General features: G+C 41.5%; 1 protein-coding gene across 1 annotated transcript in view; it reads left to right on the top strand.

Annotated features, from left to right (window-relative positions):
* Window positions 1-18,388, top strand: part of SDC2 (syndecan 2) — a 104,191-nt gene that overhangs the window by 70,084 nt on the left and 15,719 nt on the right. The window lies entirely within an intron of this gene.

Below are 18,388 nucleotides of genomic sequence, written 5' to 3'. Positions count from 1 at the left end.
TTAGGTTTAGGCTGAGTTACAGATCTTTTCTTCATTTATTTTTCAGTCCTGATCAGCGTCATTTGTTTGTTTGTTTTTGTTTCATTCATGTCGAAGTTCACAGGATGATTGTGGCTTAGTTATGACACAGACCATCAAAGTTGTGTGACCTCCCTGGAGGTGGCTTGAGTTTGAGAAAGTCACTTTTAACATGGCACCTGACCTGCCTAAAAGAGCAAATACTTCTACACAAATATAAATAATTGTTTTTATTGGGTTTTATTTTACAATTTACATTAGCTGTTTCACACATCATCTCTTTAACCTTCACATGAACCCTGGGAGATTGGCATTATTATTTTCTCCTTTCACAGATAAGAAAACTCAACTCAGAGTTTCAGTTCCAGTTAGATTCTCTTCACCACAGCTCCCAAGTACCATGTTGCCTTATATTCTGACAAGTGGCTGACAGAACTATAAGAATCCAGTCATTAAACTTAAGTGGAGAAAACAATCATCTATCAAGTATCATTTATGATTCTTACTGTAGTAACTCCTACTAGCATATCCTACTTGCTCATTCTTCAAACTCATCATATCTCAACACAACTCACTGTCTGAGCCCCTACCTGCTTCTTCCTATGTTCCTGAGTCAGTGAAGGACTCTATCCCTTATTCATCAGACCAAATCAGGAACCTGGATGTTAGACTTAATATCTCGGTGATGGTGGGCAAACCATGTCATCGCTAAGGCTCAGGTCCCACAGCTGTACAATGGAAATAAAACCTGCCTTGTTGGGTGTTGGCAGTATTTTGGGATCTCATCCATCTAAAGTGCTAACACTGCCTGGCACACAAATGGCTGTATAAGGACAGCAGCTACTACTATCATTAAAAAAAATTTCCTCTCACTTACCCCTTATTCATTCAGTTGGCAGGTCCTGTAGCCTTTACCCACATTAACACCATTGACTCCCACCTCTCCTTTCCAATCCCTCTGCCTTACATAATTACTGCCGTAATTTGACTTATGACCCTGACTCCTGTTCAGCTCCTCTCATCCATCATCCATACTACACCCAGCCTGATCTTTCCAAAAACACAAATTTGAACTTCCCCTTGAAGTCTGTCATTTGCTTATAGAATAAATATAAATTCCCTAGTTGTTCCCCAAAGGCCCTTCAGGATCTGACCCTTTCACAGTCTCATCTCCCATATCATTTCTATTCCTGTACACTAACCCTACCTTCTCTGTGCAGAACTAGCGCTCCTCTGAGCTCCTATCCTGTTGTGGTCCCCTAAGTGCTGGCATTCCCTGTGCCTCAGTTTCTCCTGTTCTCTCCCTGCCCTCCATATCTCTTCCCCTCTGCCTAGCTAGCATCAACTCATCTTCAGCTTTGTGGTCTTAGCTGCACATAGTAGGTGCTTGATGAATGAACGAATCAACTCTTGGCTTGAGTAGATAGAAAGTGGCCAGCATCTTTAGCCCATGGGACTTCTCAAGTTTCTAGCCTCTCTGGGGGGTTGGAAAGGCTGGAAACAGATTGGATCTTCAGAGGAAGATGCTGAGGTAGTAGCTGAGCCACCAGGAGACCTGGAATCTGCACCCAGGAACTTGGAGTGAGAAGAAATGAGATCAGTCTTGTCACATTTCATGTGCTTTATCAGCAGCAAGAAAGCCTACCTGTGGTTTATCTAAATTCAGGTGTATACAGCAGCTGTCCCGTCAGGGGTTTATCTGGAGCTGCCGTTTAGCTATTCAGAGTTTAAACCGTAGTTGCCCCTAAATATTCCCTGCCAAAGCAACAGTCCTTCCCCCACAAGCAACAACGAGCTAAGAGTGGTTATCTGTGGTTACCAGGTGCAAAGTCTCCATTAGCTGAAAAGCACCTCCATTAGCTAAACAACAAAGCTGCGGCTACCATCCACGCAGGCTGTTGGGTCTTACAGTGTTGTGATCAGAATCACACCTGTCCATAGTCGTCTGACAGCTTTCTGTGGCACTGGTCTGGTCTGATTGTTGTTCTGTGAGAAAGACCCTTAACACTTCCCGTCTTTGTTTTCTTTACTTCTTTGGAAAAGTCAACAAGCATAGAAAAATTATTGCCTTACATGTATCATCTAAACAACTAGAAATCTAAGCCTTTCTCTTTAGTGAGAAGAGTGGGGATTTGCCTTAGTCTCATAAGATGCAAAGCCTGCTAAGTGTTTGAGTGCTGACATCTCTTTGCCGTTAGTGCTCAGATGTAGGGGCGTGCCTGAAAATGCGATCCACCTGCTGTGTATCTTGTAAATGTACACCTGTATTGGAGAGAATGCTGTGACCGGGGAAAGGGTTTATTCTCGAAGATTTAGGTTGCTCTCTAAAGATAATTGTTTTTTAGTCAACTTTTCATTGAAGTATAACACAATCAGAAAAGTACACAAATCTTAAGTGTACAACTTCAATTTTCAAGTTACCTTTTTAATATATTAATATGTAATACTTTAATAATTTAGCATTTGGTGCTACCACCAGTTTCTTGTTTAGTTAAATTAAGGGGTTGGTGAGGATGGAATGCTGTTCTCTTGACACAGCTTTTCCTAACCTTCCTGTTACTCACGTGGTCAAAGAGGCAAAGTTCTGTTTTCCTGGTGGTAATATCTGAGCCACTCACAGCCTGTAATTTTTACCTCCAATTCAGTTTCTTTAGCCATTTGAATACATACATGAATTCCATTAAAGCCACATACATATAAAAATGGTCTGCTCCTGTCTGTGTCAGATACTTGTTTGTCCAATGAAACGTCACCGAAGAGCATGCTGCATGTGTTGTTCTGATAAGGAAGTTCATTACCTTGATTGGTTTTGTTTTTTCCTCTTACTTACCCTTAATGTCATCCTACTTTCTGTCTTCAGATTCCTTTCAGGAATCTAGTTTATCTCTCAAGTTCATAGCCTCCTTTGATTGTCTGATTCCCTACCTGACCCCGTGCAGTCTTTTGTGGGTCCAATTAGTTAAGCCAACTAAACACAGGCTGGTATAATTTTCAGTGAAGTTCAGCTCACTCTGCTGCCTGGTGTTTTCTTGTCCCACTAGTGAACTGTTTACCTTGTGATCAGCTTTCGTGTCAGTCTGAAATGTTTTCAACTGGAGTTCCCTCTTTTCTCTATTTTTTAATTATGAGAACTCTAAAATATGCAGAAGAAAGAGTAGGATAGTTTCTTCCACCTGAATTCAATAATTGGTAATATTTTTTATATTTCTTCTCTTTTATATAGAGATTTTTGAGGGGTTGTACTATTGATTGTAAATTTTGGTCATCAGGATACTTCACCCCTGAATACTTCATTCATCCCCAAGAGTAAGGACAATATCTTATATAAGAAAGTTAATGATGATTCCATAATATTTTGTAATGTCTAGCCCATATTCAGATTTCCCCAGTTGTCTCAGGAATGTCTTTTTAAGTTTTTAAACCACAATGCGCTAGAGTTTTTATCTCCTGCAATTTATTAATGCATCAGAGAATACCCGGACGATTGTGACAGTTAAGTGAAGGAACAGTGGTGCAACTCTTTACTTAATACATGTCGACAAGTGAGCCATTTTCCCAGGAGAAGACAGTTGGTAATTTCCTTCCTTGCTTGATGCAGCAGTGTAGGCAAAAGGGACTGAATGAGAATTCATAACACCCGTCACCACTGTGAATGGGCCACTTACAACTTCTAGAAATCTGGGAATGTCTTATTTATTTGGTAAGCTAGTTGAGTCTGATGCTGTGGGGCTGAGGCAGCCAGGTACACACATTGTTAGCAACTAGGAACCATCTCTTGTATGCTGGTTTGCCAAAAACCTCTTTTCATTCTAGCAAGGAGCATAGCTCAGAGCAGAATATTTGGGCAGGCCTCAGGAGCTCCCCAGGGATTTGGACTTCATGATAATTAATAGACTTTATTATTTGGGGGGGTATACTTTAAGATTTACAGAATAATTGAACAGATAGTATGTCGAGTTCCATATACTTCTCCAGCCTCCCCAGTTCCCTTATTGTGTTCGTTTGTGTACATTGCAATTAATCAACTAATATTGTTGTTATTAACTATATATATAGTCCATAGTTTACATTAAGGTTAACACTCGTACAGTTCTGTGGGTTTTGACAAATGCACAATGTCATGTACCTACCACTACAGTTTCATACAGGATAGTTTCACTGCTCTAGAAATCCCCTGTGCTTTACCTGTTCCTCCCTCCCCCCCCCCCCGGAACCCCTGGCCACCACTGGTCTTTTTACTGTCTCTGTAGTTTTGCCTTTTCTGGAATGTCATATAGTTGAAATTATACATTATGTAGCCTTTTCAGACTGACTTCTTTCATTTAGCAATATGCATTTAAAGTTTCTTCATGTCTTTTGGTGGTTTGATAGCTCATTTAATTTTACACCTAAATAATAATTCCATTGTTTGGCTAAACCATGTTTTGTTTATTCAGAAGCCTTAATGTTTTATTTTTGAACAAATGATAAGACATTTTGGGACATAGTAGGTATTTGATAAAGAGTTATTAAATGACCTAGTTAGATCAAATCCTTAATTCTTCTGACAGTATACAGTACCAGCGGAGAACAGTGATGGAAAAGGCAATTGTGTTGTTAGGAGCTGATCTGTGCTAACGTGCAGTTGTTGTTTAAGGAGACAGCACTTAGTGCTGCAGTGGCTTAGCCCAGCAGAGGGAGGTGGTTTTGTGCCTAGGCTTAAATTCTCTCTAGAACGGGACTGTCCAGTGCAGTAGCCACTAGCCACATGTAGCTATTTGAACTTAAGTTGGTTAAAAGTAAATTAAAAATTCAGTGCTCTGTTGCACTCGCCACATTTCAGCTGCTCAATAGCCATGTGGCTGGTGGCTACCATTTTGGACAAGGCGTGTATAGAACATTCTGTCATTGTAGAAAATTTTATCGCACAGGCTTGATCTAGAGCGTTCAAATAGAAGGATGGGATTGAAATTAGTTGACTAGACTGATTCTGGTTTCTCTTCAGTGCTTAGCTGTTCTGCACCGCAACAATTTTACAATGGAAGAGGAAGGTCAGAGATTTGTTTGCTGGAGAAAAGTTGCTTAAAAGAACTTAGTGGGGATAAAAAGGCTGCCCAGGCCGGTGAAGCTGTGAAATCCTCCTTGTGTGACAGCCCCAGGAGGTACGGCTTGACAAAGGTTTAGGCTCTTGATCAGCCAGTGTTAAGGAGTTTTACAGAACTCTCAGCTCTTACTTATTTAGTGTGGTGAAAAAGCAGGGGCCTTCTCTAATTTGAGGGGTTGGCATGGGTGTGGAGAAGGAGTTAAACTTCTCAACTAATAAATTTGCAAATTGTATACCCATCTCTTCAGTGAACTCCCAGGAATGTGAAACCTGAATGAATATCAGATATTTGCTACAGAAATTGTAGCTCACCCCCTTGAAATCAAAATTACTCATATTTGGGAGCAAAGCAAATGGCAGTTAAATTTTCTTGGTTTTTTGCTTTTTTGCTAGCTCTTTGGATTTGATCATATCTAATTTCATTCACATGGTAAATGCCACGCTGACACAAAATATTATGGGCTGTCAGTCTACTTAGATTTCACTTCTGTATTCATTTTATATATGGCATTTTAATGAAATCTTTGGATTCTTTTCTTCTAAACAGAAGTACAGATAAAAGACATTACATTAAATTGTACTTTTCTTAATGTCTAAGCTGGAAATTGGCTGTTGATGCTGGTGAGGGTTTTTAATATAATTTTTAAATGAAAATGCCAGATTGCTCTGTCTGCACATTGTAGCTTTAAATACTGACTTTTCACCTTTGAAGTGCTTGAGTTTCTGAGAGGCCTAATGTGGAAAGGCGAATTTGACAGAATGATATATCTCCATAATTCCTGTGAAAAGACTTAAAATATTCTGGTATTTGGAAGTTCAGTCAGGATGTGATCACTTGGAATCATGACTGTCCATAAACACAGGCTTAGAATTGATAGTTTTCTCAAAGAATAGGCACAGAGAAAATAGTATATTATCTTGCAAATGAAGAATTGGAAATGCTGGAGCTCAAATGAAGACAGATTTCCCTTGAATCTTTAAGCTAGTGTCACCTGCTAAACAACTCCTGCAAGAGTTAAGATTTAATCAGTATTTAATAATTATTGAATTTGTCCAACTGACTTGTCTTTAAAAAACAAAGATGTCTCTTGAATGAAAGGCAGGATAATGGATGGATTTCTTATCTGCCGTGGTTTTCATTTAATTTTAAAAATATTTTTAAATTTAGATACTGTTTCATGTTAGCAAAGTCTAGAGAAATTGATTATGGTTTCTTAGCATGGGATTGTTTTCTTAAAAACCGTGAAAGGGAAAAGAATCAATATTAGAGGTTTCCGAGTGGCAGCTTTTTACAGAACCCCCCAGCACGATTGATTACAGCTGCTTTTGTAAAGGATTTAAAAAGAACAATCTGTATTAAAAACATCATTCTTTGGTATGAGCTTGAACAGTTCCAAATGGGTTTCCATGGGGGCTGCACTGCAATGCGACCACTTGAAGGGATTGTGGTCATCACCGGTGGACCAGGGCAGTGAGGCAGAGGACAGGCTATTAGGTGAGGAGCTGTTGGCATGCATGCCGAAGAGGTTACCCTGGCAGCTGCAATCACTCAGCTGCATTCTTCAGCCTCCAAAGCAGGAGAGGCAAGAAGTGAGTAATTTTTCTACAAGCGGTGTGTAAGGTTAAGCAGCAGGAAGAGAGTCAGAAGGATGTCTTTGTTTCAGAGCATTGGCCGAAGGCAGGTATGTCCAGTCGAGGTTAGGAATAATAGAAACTGAGAGCTCCCCAGCTCCGTGTCCTCACCTGTTGCTTTGAGACCTGTGAGGAGTGGACATCACTGGGCATCTTACACGTGTGCACCATGACCAAGTTATTCTCACGCCGAACACTAATCTCGTACCAATTAAATAATAAACTCTACTCTCTAGGCAGAGGCACTGTCTGGAGGCAGGGTGCCTGGAGCAGTTAAATCTGTTAGAAATTGGTGCCATCTCGAAAGGCATGTGACGGGACCTGAGTGAGAGACCATTCATGTGGACTAGGCTCCTGGGATTTTTAATTCTCCATAAGACTGTGCGCTTTATAAGAAAGTAAGATGTAACAGGTAGCCCAGGTGGCTTCTATCCTGAACAGGGGGGCTTTTTATAGAGACCTTACTGTTGGTTGCTTTACAGAAGGCATTTGCCGGAATGGGGTGGCCCATTAATTTGGGAAGAATTGAAGATGCTGGGAAATGTGAGAATTTTAGAAAATAGGGTTAGGGTTAGCATCATCAATTTTTATTTAGCACACTTGGGTGCTAATCACCACAGAGACCTTTGATACGGCGTGCTTCAGAACTGATGGAATCAACTGGTAAGCTGCTTCAGTTACTGGATTCACTTGGAGAAAAAAATTCCCTGATGATCTGATATATTTTTGACATAACTATTTGCTTTTCTTTATTTCTCATGTTTTTAGAAAATAAGTGCTATGCCTCATGAAATGGTGCTTATGAATGTGTATTCCAACTAAGACATAATTATCTCTAGTGAATTACCATGAATCAGCCTCATTTGGAGACAAAAAAATAATAATGATATGCTCCTTTAAATATATTTTCAAAAGCACTTCTTAAATATTTTTAATTGAGCATGTAATTTTACCATCTTACCAGCTCCCTCTTGCCTCTCACCCTCCACACCCTATATCATCAGAATAAGAGTATCTGCTTCCATCAGCAGGACATCTTCCTATACAGGTTCTGGTGGAGGTGGATCAGGAAGGCAGAACACAGTGTGGGATGGGGTTCCCTTTTGAATTTTTAGAGGCTTTGGCTGCATGTCAGTTTGCACAACCAATATATTTGTTTTATCATTGGTGGAAAAAATATTACTATCCACAGGCTCATTTCTTCTTCATTTGGCAAAACTGTAAATGTTATCTTCAGATAAATCACTCATGTGTAACTCCAGCACACCAGGAGGAGCGCTTTCTGAATTGCGTTTGCTTAGAGATAGCACAGGTCACGTGACTATAAACACACTCCACATGAATCACGTCCTTTTGGCTGGGAGCTCACGCCCCTGCCTCACGTGCTACGATGCAGCCTGGCGGAGGCTCCATTTCTTGGGGAATTTCATGCAGGGTCTTTGATGGATTTCATAATAGACTCTAATACCTTCAAATCTTTTCCTGGTTCTTCTATCAAGGAAACTATTTCTTTAAAACGTGCTTGGCCCTCATTGTTTATTTTACTTGGTTAAAATTTGGTCAAGAACAGTTCTTTTGTATAACAAAAATAAGTACAGGGCCTGGGGCTGTGGAGTCCAGCAGAATCGGGATGTTTTTCCTGTAGATAGCAGGAATGTGAATAATCCTTTGGGCACACAGTGCAGCCGCCACTGTGACGTGGCCCTAGGTATGAAAAGCCCACCATTCAGAACAGCTTGACTGCAGTTTTTAAATCAGTAGTCTCATCACCTTTGGATTTATCCCCTTCTGTCTAGCTTTGTTACTTTTCTTTAGATAAGTACTGACACATTTTCAGTCTTCCAGTAAAGGGAACCAGCTGCAAATGGCATCTTCTTCATTGAAAAAGTCCTGGATCAGGTAGTCACTGTGTCAACCCAAAGGCTGTGTAGAATCAGCAAAAGGAGAGGCTCCCGTTACACACAGATCAGTGTAATAGAATGGACCCTGAAAACCAGGAGCGATGAGGAACATCTGCGGGGCTCGCTGGCCTGTCAGCCCTGTAGGTGTGTCGGGGCACAGCACTCCGAGTTCAGTATTGGCCTCAGCAGGCTGGGGCTAAGCCAGAAGGGAACTTGTTCACTGGGAAACTGGGCAGCCTCACCTCGACGTGGAGTGGCCTTTTAGCTTTAAATAATCCAGGAGGAGAGTGGCTCATGAGATGGGTAATTAGACCCAAGAAATTTTAGAACCTAGAATCTTGTGATTGAATATCCGTTTTACCAGATCTTTTGCCTTTGTGACCTCAGATAAAATGGATCAGGAGTGGCCCAAGCACTGTTGTGTGATTCTGTGGCACTTTTCTGAAGTGCGAAGTTTTTTTATTGCTTGTCACTTGTGCACTCATATACTTCCATGATGCTTTCTTTAAATTCTTTATATATATGCATCTATATTTGAATAAATAATTGAATAAATAATAATAAATAATAAATAAATAAATAATCCCTGACAGTAGAACTATCTGATGAGATGGTACAAAAGATTTCGTGTCTTCCTAAAACATACTACCAAGGTGTTCCCAGAGAGCTTGTACCAATTTCTGTTAGTTGGCATTTTTAAATAGTCGGAGCTTCTCTTTACTAGCCAGTAGTAAAATATCCTGTATTCCTATTAACGTTCAAACCCAGCACTAGCTTAGAGCTCTGAAATACAGGCTCAGTTAGAAATTCCATCCTTCACCTGCTGCTAGCCGCAGAGTGCAGGTTCATTCTCCTGCATCAGCTGGAGCCTGGCAGGGTGCAGTCTGCCCTTTGGACACAAGGTCTTTCCCGTTTTCCCGTCCCATAGGCTTCCTGTGGCATTCTGTCAGCCCTGTATGAGGATGGAGAATATATGTGGTGTGCCTTGGGGCCTAAAATTGTAACAGTTGAAAAACCCTTAGAGCGAATTATTAAATCTAAACCAGAGCCTGTTGGCTTCCTGTGCTTGACTTGGAGTCTGTTCCATTATGGTAGTTTTTACAAAACACTTCTGAATAAGAAATAAATTCCAAATCTCTTCCCCACCCTCCACCCCCTCCTGCCAAACTCCACCAGGAAACAGAATCCCGTTATTTCAGTTAGAATATATTAATACTGACCCTTTCCAGCACTTGGGGCTTTTCAGGTTAGGCTCACACGGCTTCTATTTTTACTCTAGTCTAAACTGTGGTCATATGGATAGCAAAATAAATACTGGAATATTCTAGTTTGGAAGGCAGAGAGGCAGCAATGCTTATAATAACATGACTACAAACCTCTTGCTTCCTCTGTTTGATATTCCAAAAAAGGCAGAAAGCACAACTTGGAGCCCATCTGTAAGTAATGAACATTTTCCTTTTGTGTGTCATGCATATTCAACATGATCCCAACCGGAGTCCGGGCGTTGCTGTAATAGACATTGCTTCATGGAGCTCTATTTTTGTTGCCAATAAACTTAATTCAAGACAAAGGTTGCTTCCCTTCTCTCTCTGGGTCAGGATCTGAACGCTGTATCACAAAAAGAAATAAGAATTGTTGATGTGTTCTGCTTCTGTGTCCGTCCCCTCCCCCACCCCCCAGTCGCCTGTTGACCTTCTTGTTACTGAAGAGGAAGACTGGTTTTTGTTTGGTATTAGCAATAAGCCAATTTCAGGAAGAGTATTTTTTAAAAAAAAATTGACTGAATTTTGTGGTTCAGATGTTTCAAAATTCAAAAGTTACAAAAGGACATAAAGTGAAAATTCTCTCCAGGTGAGATATTTTGCTTTTATTTTATTTTATTTATTTATTTATTTTTTTAAATAGCAATTTAGATTTTATTCTCTTCCTTTTTCTCCCCAAAGCCCCCCGGTACATAGTTGTGTATTCTTCGTTGTGAGTCCTTCTAGTTGTGGCATGTGGGACGCTGCCTCAGCGTGGTTTGATGAGCAGTGCCACGTCCACGCCCAGGATTCGAACCAACGAAACACTGGGCCGCCTGCAGCGGAGCGCGTGAACTTAACCACTCGGCCATGGGGCCAGCTCCGAGATATTTTGCTTTTAATTAGTTGTCTGTAATTTCTCCAGGTTACAAAGTCTAAGGTATGTCAAGAATTTGGGTGCAAGGTTTAGATTTCTTCTTGGTTTATTTAGTGAAGGGTTCTTCCTGAAATGGTGGCTTATAAAAACTGAGGGATTGGGGTCACAGAAGTCTGTAGGTGACATGCCAGTGCTATGCTTATTGGTAGATGAGCGTAATCTCAATGAGTGTCTGTGATCAGGGCTGTTGATTGTTACCAATTCTAGATTAAAGGGCCGTGGGCCTGGGGACTTGCATCCTGCCTGTTTTGTGTGTGGTAGTGCTTGGGCTAGAGGGAGGGTGCATCACTCTGTCAAATTAGCATTCAGGACTTTCTGATTCTCATGTCTGAGATGCTTTTTTAAGTTTAGCCAACCAACCACTTATTGAGTGCAGACACTGTTCTATAGACTCAATGGACAGACACTATAGAAAGAAAAACAATTTTGAAGCAACAGCTACACAGACGTACATACCATGAGGTACCTTTTCTGAAAATGCTATTGATTCTATTGAATCATAAATACAAATTTAGATGAGCCAAGTAATCCTTTTGTGAGATTTTTTTGTTACTGTTTTTGTTAATGTGCTGATTATTGTATGGAGCAATTTTATTAAAGAGAGATTTTATTTGAGCTTTGTTGGCCAAGAAATCTAACTGCTTTGAGCCATATTCAGTTTTTTTTTTAAACAAAGAGGAAAATTTCTACTGTTTAAGTACACTAACTCGGTGTTACTTTTTTTTTTTTTTTTAAGATTTTATTTTTTCCTTTTTCTCCCCAAAGCCCCCCGGTACATAGTTGTGTATTCTTCGTTGTGGGTCCTTCTAGTTGTGGCATGTGGGACGCTGCCTCAGCGTGGTCTGATGAGCAGTGCCATGTCCGCGCCCAGGATTCGAACTAACGAAACACTGGGCCGCCTGCAGCGGAGCGCGCGAACTTAACCACTCGGCCATGGGGCCAGCCCCCTCAGTGTTACTTTTTAAAACAATTTTCAGCTATTTAAATGTTCTCCAAACACTGGCACTGTGCCTGACTCATTGGAGGCATTTCTTTTTCTTTCTTTCTTTTCCTTTTCTTTTTTGGTGAGGAAGATTGTCGCTGAGCTACCATCTGTGTCCATTTTCCTCTATTTTGTATGTGGGATGTTGCCACAGCATGGCTTGGTGAGCGATGTGTAGGTCTGCACCCAGAATCTGAACCCACGAACCCTGGGCCACTGAAGCAGGGTGTGTACACTTAACCACTATGCCACCAGGCCGGCCCCACATTGGAGGCATTCTTAATGAGTTGGTGGTTCCATCTAAGGTCATACTTATCTTTCTGGTAGTCCTCCTCACAGTATAAGGGTGAATTCCAGATTGCCCTTTTTAAAGAGACCAGGTAAAAGAAGAGTGATCTAATTTTCCCAGATGTGAGTTAACCAGGTAAGTTCTTTAAAGAGTATTATGGTTATTTCCTTTTACCAAATGGCTTAAAACTTGGGTTCAGCTTTTCAGAAAAATATGACCTTCTCTACTTTTTGTTGTGCCTTTACCATGTGCTGGCCCTTAGAGCACAATGATAGGCCTGGTAGGGGATGCAGAAAACATCAGACCTGGTCCTGATCTTGGACCTCTTCAGGGAATGTACATTCTAAGTGGCGAGATAAGATTCCCACTCTGTATGAGGCATCCAACAGGAAGATCCAACATGAGTGGTTAAGTTCCAGATGAGTGGTTAACACTTGGAGGACTTATAAACAGATTTCGTACGAAGTCTGTCATTTGCCATGCCTTGGTTTGTTTCAAAAGGAACTGGTCAAGTTTCTCTACAGTTGCCTATAATTTGACATTTTTTTAATTTGATCTGACATTTTTATAAGCAGCCCAATCATCCTTCTGCCTCACACTTCACACCTAAATATAATTCTACCGTCATAAAACTTGATGATTTTTTCAGAACAGGGTTTATTTTCCTAATACTCATGGGTAAATAATTTAAATCAATTCCCTACCTTAAGGAAAGTATGCCTAAGTTTCTTAAAGTCAGAGACTTTAGCTTTCTATGTAATTAATTATGGACTAGTATAGATGTTTGAAGCAGTTCTGAGCCAAAGACCTTTCTTGAGGATTTCTTAAGTAGGGGATTTAAGAATTTTGTTTAACGCGTGACCTCACCCTTGACCTTAGTTTTTGTGTGTATTGTATACAGGATGGTAGAGTAAGCCTGGGACGTGATTAGGTTGTCCATAACAAACCCTTAAAATAAGTGCTTATAAATATTTACGTAACTCAGACATATCTCACCTATTCAAGGAAAACAGTATGTTTTTCCTATAATAAACATAGGGTTCTTTCCTTCTATTATGTCTTTGGTTTGGTGGGGACACCTGATAGAGATGAAGGTTTTAGTAAAATGAATGAATGGCACTTGATGTACGTGGCTCCAGGTATCTTCATATGGGGAACATACGGGACATTAGGCAGCGAAGAAATTGTTCAACTAGAACTATAACTCTTAATGCAATTTTTTTCCCATCTATGATGCCAAGAATGCTAGTTTTAAAAGATGAAATAGATATCCTGGAGAGAGAATTTGTTTGAAAGTGCTGAATCAAGCAAAGTTCAACATGACTCCTTAGTGCAGTTCTTCTCAGGGCCTTTATTATGATTATGTGTGAATCGTAAGGAAAGGGCGGGGAGAGGTGGGCACAGCGTGGCCACCACTGAATGAGCACACACTTTAAAGTCCAGACTTGGATGGGAATCCCTCTCCCCGGTTCAGAGCTGCGTGTCTCTGGGCAAGCGAGCCCCGGCTCTTAGTCTGCATGGAGATTGTTGGTGATGAAATGTGCCAGTGCTTATAGAACACTTAACACAGAATGTCTGGCATGTAATAAATGCTTAACAGTTTAGCTCCAGCTAATTTTTTTGAACCCCAGGCTGAAAGGCTCTGATATCTTCATGTAGTGGGGCACTACAATGCAACAGAAAGAGCCTAGAATTAGGTGTCAAAAGTTTTGGGCTCCAGTTTGGCGGCCAATTAGGCTGGATGATTTTAAGCTAGTTTGCCACTATGATGTTGTCTCTTCACTTCTGAAATAAGTAGGTGATCTTGATGCCTATAATGTCCAGTCTAGCTCTAAGATTTTATGTCCCTTTGAGCTATACCTGAGCCAGAACTGGCAAGTTCATCTTAAGGACAAGTATATGATCTCTGAGCAACTGTGTGGGAGAAATTTGTAACTCATTATTGTTTCATTGATAATGTGTGGTAGCCAGTGATAAAGTCATTTATTAGGTCAGCTAAAGTTACAGCCAGCTTGGCACTTTGTAATCATCATAAAAATTAATATACATTTGAATCTAAGTCAGGACTGGATATGCCTTTATCCTAAAACTAAGAAGCATCCTCTAGGTGTGTATTTTCTGTGATGTGGTACAGAATGCAATATCAGGCCACGTGGATATTTTATTTTTATATTCAAAGGCTAATTTTCTGAAGGTTGGGTCCCGGGGTGTGTGGTGTCCATAAATAGTTAGGTTTTCTACTTTCTGACTTTGTTGTTAATCTAAGTTTAGACCGTAAGTGAATTTCACACCGACTGCTTTGAGCTTTAATTATCTTGACCACTGTTGATCGGTCGCACTAGTTAAGGCATTCAGAGTACATTCATCTAGTAGATAAGGCAGTGTATCTTTCAAGCAAGACCTCGGATTTCTAAATAACAGATTTCCACACTGGCAGTTTGAAACACGGTATTTGTTCGATGTAGGCTTTATCTGCATGAGAAAAATTCAACCAGTAGATTGTTTAGTTACTATCCCACAAATTTTCTTTGCTTAGAAAATGGACACGTTTGTGATATTTCTTACTAAAGCCAAGATTGGTGCCCTTTGCAGTCTTTTATGCGTTGAAATCAACATTTTCTCTGTTCATTTTTATTACAAACACCATATAAGTTTAGGCTGAATCATTTTATCAAAATCCTAGTTTTATCATCTTTAGGTATATAAGGCCTAGATTGCCATTGTTTTCCTCAATTTTCCATCCTTAAAGGAGTTTATTTCCTCTTGAGGATCTTATATAAAGGAAATTGGTGTCACCAGGTCTCTTGGTGGTGTTTTTTGTCATGGAATCTGGGGTGTGGGTAGAGGAAGTGGCAGCAGCTGACAGTGGAAATGCAGGTGAGGCCCTGTGGTAAAAGAATTTGTCTCACGGCTAAGGAGGTTTTATTTCATCCTGTAGGTGACAGGGAGCCAATAAAAGGTTTCTAGCAAGGGAGTGATGTGGTCATCTTTAAGAACAGTCCCTCCACAGAAAATGGATTCAAAAACAAAGACTTGAGCAGTGGCCAAGTCAGGAGGCCTTAGGAACATGCCGGGCCCGGTGCGATGAGGCTGCTGCAGTTTGGGGGCCGGAGAAGGAGGGAGAGAATTAGGAGGCAAATATGTATCCTGCCTGCCTTCTAGGCATTCTGGGGATACAGAACTGAGTCAGATGTGCATTCTTCTCTGGAAAGAACTGCTTCCTCTGTGGAGGCAATTCAGTGTTTCAGTTTCCATGGCTGAATGTGGCATAAGGCAGAACCCTCCACCTTGGTCTGCGGTAGGTTTTCCTCCTTGTTGCACCTCATTGCTTTCCACAGTTTCCCCTTTGCTCTCCTGTATGAACCTCTTGCATCAGCCGAGGGGGAGAAGGTCTGAAAGACCAGCTTTGTTTTCCTTCCAGCCTGTACTCTGAGCCCTGTTAGCCAAGAGGATTGGCACTGCCTCACAGAAATGGTCAGTCCCAAATTAAACAACCTCGTTATGAAACCTGCAGTCAGGCTCTTTACTTCTGGGCCGTGCCTCACGCGCATTTCCTCCCAGTTGCTTTCATCCAGTAGCTCCATCTCATTGAGCAAGAGAGTGCTCAGAGTGTGTCCTGGGTTTTCCGCACAGTGAGGCAGACCACATTTGGCCGGGTGTAAAAGCAGTAGTCTTGAGTCACCCCTTTTCATGGCTTTCGAGAGATGCACGTCTTCTTGTCCCAAGGGAACATCGGTGCATAATTCATGTCCCTCTCCAGGCATGTTAACTGCAAAAATCCTTTCTTTGGGCACAGAGTGTGGAGTCTTCACAAAAGGAATTTAATGTTTGGAAGGTATTTTTTGTTTAAAGGAAAGACAATGGAGGTATTCTTTGAGCATTATCTGCTACCGCGTGAAAAGGGCCCTGTTTATTATTACATTGGAGTCTGTGGAAGGATTTTAGTAATTCCTCCTGTGTGCTTGGTGCCCCTGACATCAGAGCAGGAGGTAAGTTTTAGTTTGATGTCAAAATTATTTGCACCACTCTGGATGATGGAGGAAAAAGAACTTTTAGCTGCCCTCCAGCACATTAAACATCCTGTCAGCCCCGGGACCACCCTGGAGCCCTGCAGACCCCGAGTGACCGAGGGCAAGCCAGCTTCTCTAGACTCGCCCTGTCCTCCACCCCGAGTCTTGTAGTAATTCAGGCCTGACAGCTTCCTCGTAAGGAATGGGTTGTCCCAGGAAGTCAGTTCCTTGTCGGGCTACCCAGTGTGGTTAACTGTGAGGTGGTCAGAATTCTCTGGGAGATGTTTTTGGCCCATCTACCTGTTAGTGCGACAGATGTGTCAGTCTGACAACTGGGCCACCTAATGCATAGAAATTCAGTTTGCACAGAGAATTAAAATGTCTTGGTATTACTCAGGCCACATCAAACTTCTTTGACAGCCAAGAGGAAAATGAAAGTCATTCAATCTTAAGAAAGGCAAACAGGTTTCTAATATGTAAAGGGAGTCTTTTACTTATGTTTAAGACCCTCAGTTACGTAAGTGGATGCAATGCAACATGTATGGGAGGTTTGGGGAAGATGACCCAGGCTTAGACTATTGAGAGATTTTAACTGTAGGAATCCTGGAGCTCTTGTGACATGTGTTACCTCTGAAACCTGAGTCAAAAGCCAGTTTGTTTTAGCTAATGTCAATCAACAAATATTTATTGACTGCCCGTGCACTTTGAGAGGAGCAGGCAGCACACACAGGTCTTTGAAGACCGGCCTCCAGCAAGTTGCACTCTGCTGAGAGGCAGGAGAAAATACGCACGAAACAATTAAAAATAACAGTGAGTGTTTATGTCTTAAACCGTTCGTATGCTACAAAATCCAAAATAGTAGTTTATGGCTAGAGGACATATAAGGACTGGAGAAGTCAGAGCATTTTTGTAGACAGGATTTGAGAGAACGTATGAGAGAGTCCTCCAGATGAAGTTCCCAGGACAAAGTTTAATACAAGCAGGACTGAGAGTTGCTTTCAGGTGGGAACACAAACAGCCCAAGCAGTGTTTACTGAGCACCTACTATATGCCAGATACTGTGATGGCAGGGAGGTGTGGGGGTTTAAAGATGAGTGAGGTACAGTCCTTGCCCTCAAAGGAGCTGAGATAGGGGTCAGTTAAGTTGCTTCTAGAGCTGTGGAATGCAGGGCTTCTGACTGTTCACAAGCTTTGGGAATTACAGCCTGGAATGGTGATAGCCTTGGAAACGGTGTGATGCAGGAGGGCCTCAGATTGCAGGGTTAAACTCTGACCGTTCTAGCAGAAAAATTCCAGCACACTCTTGGCTCAGGGCAGTCACCCAATGCCTGCAAGCCAGGCCCACTGGAAAACTAATCCCTAAGGTTTCAGTTCTCAAAATGTGCCGGTGCGGCAGCTCAAACAAAATGGGTTCCCATGCTTTTCTGTCAGTTGGCACTGAAGCCTGCTGGAGAATATGGGCTCAGGTTTAAAATACTTGAGCCTCTCTAGCCAGCAGCTGAAACTTGAGAGAATAAAGTGGTAGTGTTATGGAGGGCTGGACCCGTCTGTCCTAGGAAGTCACAGTGACTGCTGAAACAGAAAGTTTTATTTTCAGAGGAAATCTAATGAAAGCCAGTATAGTAAGGGAAACATTTTTTTATAATTCCTGTTAGGAACAAACATTCAGTGTGATTTTTAAAAATAGGACAATAATGAGTGTTGCCTGTTTCCAAACACAAATGTTGTTTAGAAGCTGACAGTCTGCTTTATTTGCTTCTGGGCTTTCATGAGATACTGATGGAAAAATATCAGTTTACTAAAGCCATTAAAAAAAAATTATATGTCTACTCTGCCTCCAATTCATGCAAGTTACTCCTTTGGCAAGATTAGGTTGAATTTTAATACTAAACCTCTTATTGGAGAGCTAAGCAGCTGTGGAACTGGTATACTTAGTGAATGATCCCTCTCCATGTTAAGCGTGTGACTTTCTGTTGCCAAGTGCCAGTAATATGAAAAGAATGTGCTCGTGTGGGTTTATCTGCATTTGTCATTAAGGCTCTGCTAAACCAGGAGCCGTAGAAGCCCGCTCCGGTGGGCTTTCGCCCTCGTCAGCGGGACCTCACAGGTGCTGGCGTCTGCCTGGATCTGGGCTGTGGCAGAAAGCTCTGAACTGCCCAGGCGACTGGGGAGCTCTCAGCTGTAATGATAAAGCTCTGAGCGCGGCCAGGCCTGCAGACATTTCGTGAGCCTCGACGGATCCCTGGTGATGATTTAGCCTAAGGGCTGTAATGCCTTTGTATACATCCCCAAGAA

The sequence above is a fragment of the Equus quagga genome, chromosome 16, assembly GCF_021613505.1.
Source record: "Equus quagga isolate Etosha38 chromosome 16, UCLA_HA_Equagga_1.0, whole genome shotgun sequence".
NCBI classification, from domain to species: Eukaryota; Metazoa; Chordata; class Mammalia; order Perissodactyla; family Equidae; genus Equus; species Equus quagga.
Note: the sequence above shows the minus strand (reverse complement) of the source record. Positions and strands in the feature narration are given on the sequence as shown.